Consider the following 5,282-nt stretch of genomic DNA (forward strand, 5'->3'; position numbering starts at 1 on the left):
GCAAAAATCAAATGTATTCTATGTCTAAAAAAACTTTTGGCCTATACTTTAAAAAAGTAGTTTATAAAAGTTTTTTTTCCCACTGCATGGTTGGCACAGAAAATTGACTAAGCTAGAAAAACCTTGGGGCAGTTTCCCACAGGACCACTGTGCTGAAGAGGATTAGGCAAATTGGGCACTTTTGTAATAAAGCAAGCATTAAGTAGATCTTGCAATACACACAGGTGATCATTTCAGCCATCACATTGGTATTCAATATAAGTAGGATTATGGACATTAAGAAAGGTTCCTGGGTCAGTATGTCACTATTCACTGTGTAAGTTAATATGCATATCCCCTCCTGTTGCACTTACTGTAAGTTATGATACCAGATAATGCTTTCTTAGCATAAAAAAAAAAGTTTTGTCATCTTACCTTCACCAGATTCTCCTTAGGAAATGCAGTGATGTCGTAGATAATAATTTTCCTATGCTGATGCTCGGTTTAACAGATCAGACTTGTCTAGATATTCAACTTTAGCAGAGGCAGCACAGTATCATTCATGTCTAAACTTATAATCTTCTGGTAACAGCTATAAGTGTCAGTGGAGTAAAGGATCATTATTGGTCTTATTCCTTCAATCAGGCTGACCATTTAAGATGGTTCTTTAATGTAAGACGGTTAACAGGTAACAACTCTAAGGACTCCACCGTTGGTGCATCATCAAAACAAAAGCAAGCACAAAGTGACACTCATTGCATAAAAGTTATTTGTTCTCATAGATAAAGAGAAAGAGAGGCCAGTTCATCTTCGTAACAGCTGCATGCGTTTTGTAACAATGACAATGCATGAAACTTAAAGGTGCAGTAGGAGATCTACTCCTGCTAAATGCTAACTTTAGCCTGATAGCACTGAAAGCGAACGTCACACCCTCCCTGCAATCGACGTCCAAAGCCACGCGCCTGAACGCATATACGCTCACAGACCAGAATACCAGAGACAACATTACAATAGGCTACATCAGTGGTTCCCAATTCCAGCCTATGTTCCGAAGTGAAGTAAACTTCAACGGATTTCCCCCGCTCAGGGAGGAGGGAGCAATGAACACTGTGTAGGGATCATATCGATCGGAACACAGTTCATGCTCACTTCTAACGAGCTGGTTATCTGAATCGCGAGGACTGGAATTGGGAACCGCTGGGCTACATCATTTGTCATTTACCGATGAGAAAACTTTAAAAGTACTACAATACCAGGAAGGAAGATTGGGTTGTTGATGTTTGTCTGCCATTCTCGCTCTGTCTGCACACTGTCTGAACACGCTGATGACGTATCCTGTTTGCGCGAACCAGGTGCACAGAGGTATGCAGATACATACGTTGACAGGCAGGTAGGAAAGCCAATTAAAACGCTCGGACCGAGCGTTTTAATTGGACGAACATTTCTTGATCCTACGCCTTCCACAGAATATATAAATACAGATAAATACATTTAGACCACTTAACTTAATGATTGCTATCGGGATGTGAAGAGACTTTCAACCAGCATAACAAAATTTCTTTCTGAAGACAATCACCTATTGCACCTTTAAGTTGATTGCACAGCAGTTTTCCGATTTGCATCCTTATATTCTTATCTGTAGCCGTTAGCTTGGACTGTCCCCAGTCTTCCCACTAATAATTGTCTTGAACATTTCCTGGTGACAGTTCTGTTAAGTGGTGTGGAGTGTGCCTATGACAAACAGTTTCAGCATTTCATGACCTGAAATGAATGTGCAGTTGAAAAAAAAATAGTAGTTGAAACTAACTGGTTTCTTCCCATTTCTCAAGGAATCTTGTCTTCTTTTGTTCTCTCTGCTGTGTAGGACTACATTGGCATATGATGCTCTTTGGACTTGATTTTATGCCTGAAAAGGCCTCTGGGTTTCAAACCAACAAAGAGAGATGTTCGCCAGTGCCCATTCAGTAATTTTTTTATGCAATCTAAAGGCTGTTCATGTGAAATGGACCTACAGTTTCTGTTCTACACATCTTGTGGTGTTTCAAAAGTTCTGTAGCAAGTAATTGCATCAGGCTTTTAATGTAATTTCTTTTGATTCATGTCAGGTCTGTCTTTACCTGATGACTGTGCCAGCACTGGCAAATGTGTTAAACCACATTCCCTGAATTTCTGTAAAGCAGTCTGTTCTGCTGTTTCCCTGGGTAGTGTGTAAATGTTTGCAGTGGTGGCCCTTACTTAGCCATCCATTCAGGTTGGCATTACTTTCACTGTAGTGTTCAGATAGATAAAGGGCACAAAATGGACACAGCCTTACATCTGAGGAAGGAAAGCAATACTGCCCGGCACATGCTAGAGAAGAGTGATTGGAGAAAAACTCATTGTACCACACAGTTTCAGAAACTTTCATCTTTTCTAAATAGAAGGTAGACAGAGTAAATAACATAAAAGTTGGAATTAAATATTGTAAATAAACATATTTTCATGTTAGGTTAATTCTTCACCACCTGCCTTTATAATAATAGCAAACACACCCATACCCCTCTTTAAGTGTATAATATATAATCATTTGATTTATCTTACTAACCATTATCCTATACAGCTCTTTGTATTTTGGTATTTTTTTTGATAGCTATTCACCTTGTCTTGGCTAGTATAAATGCGCTAGATGGACATATTAGACTGTTAAGCTTGCATCTTGCAGAGATGTAACCTAGGTTAAACATAAGGTGGACGTCTTTGACTACTATGCAGCATTGGGCTTTTTAAGCATCTCACATGAATCCTGCATTTAAATTTTTTAAGATGCCGTGAAGTTCACACAAAAATGAAAATGTACTCACCCTCAGGCCATCCAAGATGTAGGTGAGTTTGTTTCTTCATTAGAATGCATTTGGAGAAGTTGCGGATTGTGATGTTTTTATCAGCTGTTTGGACTCTCATTCTGACGGCACCCGTTCACTGCAGAGGATCTATTGGTGAGCAAATTATGTAATGATAAATTCCTCCAAATCTATTCTGATTTAAAAAACTAACTCATCTACATTTTAGATGGCCTGAAGGTGAGTCAATGTTCAACAAATTTGGGGTGAACTATTCCTTCAAAAGTGGTTCAACTAAAAAAAATGCATTTTGAGACCCAGCTTTCGTTTTCCTTTCCTTCATTACCTTGACTAAGGTCTATGGGAACTTGATCTTTAGTTCTGCATTGCTCTTTATATTTAGTTACTAGGCCCACAAATTTGACAAAAAAAAATTCTTAAGCATATGTGTTCAGCTTTTCAGTAACTCGACTTTTGACTCTGTTACTAAAATTCAGCCCTGAGTGGCAATCACCTCAGTCTTTCAGATTTGTTATATTATCACTATACTGTAGTTCTGGAGAGGCCAACTGACCCAGTATCCCTGTGCTCATGGGCTTATAAATAAGGGAAACAATCATCCATTAAAACCCTTTACCTTTGACAGACCTCTTTGTCCAATCAGTGTCCATGCTTTTAGTGACTCTTCCACACTGCATTGGGCAAACAGATCTGTCTGTCTCAATGTTTGTCAATGTCAATTGCTTAACCATTTATCAGTGGTCAATAAATGCACTGGCAGCTGGGACTTACTCGGCCAAGAGTTGTTGTTTTTTTTCCAGAAAGAACATGCTTTAAAAAAACCCCGGTGACCTGATTGAATAGGAAAATTAGCATTGCCTCTCTCATGTGTGAAGTCTAAGTCTCTCCTCCTCTTTGGGGCAGCACACAGCTGCCAGACCAGCCCTCCTCACAGGGGGCAGGGCAAGTTAAGACAAACCAGAACGGCGTAAAGTAGGCAGTAAAACTAGTGCAGTTGTGGGCTGACATGTCATTTGAGCTTGAAGAAGGAAGGGGCAAACTCGAGACAGGACTTGGGAAGGACTGACTTGGATCTCTCTGAGCCTGAGCTTTTTTAAGAAATCAGTGGAGATCCCTGAAAGGCGTGTGTGTGTGGGGGCGTGTATGTGTGTGTTTGCTTGTAACTGTAAGGCATTACGTCCATAAGGCGATTCTACAGCTGCCAGTCTCTCATCGGGTGGTAAGTTTTAGTTTTTGTGTGCAAATACATAATTTTAGATAATTTTGAACTGTTCACGTGCATTTACACATGCTCAAATACTTTTAGCAGATCCATTGAAAACATATAATTTTAAAAGCAGACTAATGTATAAAAGCTAATCTACGACCATTGCATGTGCAAAAGTCTGTCTGTACTCTTACCAACTTCTATTAATGATATCCACTCACTCATTACAGTAAGACAGAATAAAGTCTGGCTCAGCTATAAAATATGTTGTGCTGTAACTGAGCTTCAGAGTTGCTTGTCTAATTAATCACGATGAGCTCTCAGGGCTACAGCTCACAGGTACAGCCTCATGCATGTCAGTCTGCTCTGCATGTGTGATTCCTTAACACCTTTCACAGGTTGTAGGCAGACAGTGTAATGCTAATGCCCAGCCACTTGGTCACACGCACCACAATGTGCCAAATCTTTTATAGAAATGTCTTTTATGTGTAAAAGAAGTTCTTTAGGAAGTAACTTAACTGCAACTTTGGTCTGCAACCTCATTTACATGCAAAATGAGACAAAAACAAATCCCTAAAATTGTTCTATGTACTGTCTGTATGTGTGTGTGTGTATATAAAAATATGTATTCTACTATTCAAAAGTTTGGGCTTGTTAAAATGTTTTAATCTTTTTGAAAGAGGTTTCCTATGGTCACCAAGGCTGCATTTGTTTGATCAAAAATACAGTGAAACAGTAATATTTATTAGTAATATTGTGAAATATGATTACAATTGAAAAGAACTCTTTTCTACAAATTTTTTTTTAATGTAATTTATTCCTGTGATCAAAAAACTGAATTTTCAGCATCATTACTCCAGTCTTCAGTGTCACATGATCTTTCAGAAATCATTTTAATATGATGATTTACTACTTAATTATTATTGGTACTCAATAATTAATAATGGTTCTTAATATTATAAACATTTAAAATATTTTTTGCTGCTTAATATTTTTTGCAAAAATATTAATAATATTTTTATGATTATTAATGTTATAATTTACGTCTCTGTGATGATTGGGTGATATCAGAAGGGAGGCTAACCTCCCTTGCGAAGTTTCTTTTCTCAACACTCCTCAGCGCTGAAAGTCAACACTCGATGCTGATTGGCTAATTTTTTTTACCAACGGAGGCACGAGAGCTCAGTGCTCGCTCGGCCTCCCCCTCCCCTTCTCTATCATTAGCGGTTGTAATTACATCAGCAGATTCGGCACAT

At 38.5% G+C, this 5,282-nt stretch overlaps 1 protein-coding gene across 2 annotated transcripts in view; it reads left to right on the forward strand.

Annotated features, from left to right (window-relative positions):
* The first annotated feature begins 3,758 nt into the window (after positions 1-3,758).
* The window catches only part of LOC107661417 (cationic amino acid transporter 2-like), an 18,076-nt gene continuing 16,552 nt past the window's right edge, over positions 3,759-5,282 (forward strand). For both annotated transcript variants that reach the window (XM_016450991.1, XM_016450992.1), the window contains exon 1: positions 3,759-4,038. The gene's annotated coding sequence lies outside the window, so the exon portion shown is untranslated. The remainder of the gene's footprint in view (positions 4,039-5,282) is intronic.

This window comes from Sinocyclocheilus anshuiensis, unplaced genomic scaffold (assembly GCF_001515605.1).
Source record: "Sinocyclocheilus anshuiensis isolate Anshui unplaced genomic scaffold, SAMN03320099.WGS_v1.1 scaffold635, whole genome shotgun sequence".
NCBI lineage: Eukaryota > Metazoa > Chordata > Actinopteri > Cypriniformes > Cyprinidae > Sinocyclocheilus > Sinocyclocheilus anshuiensis.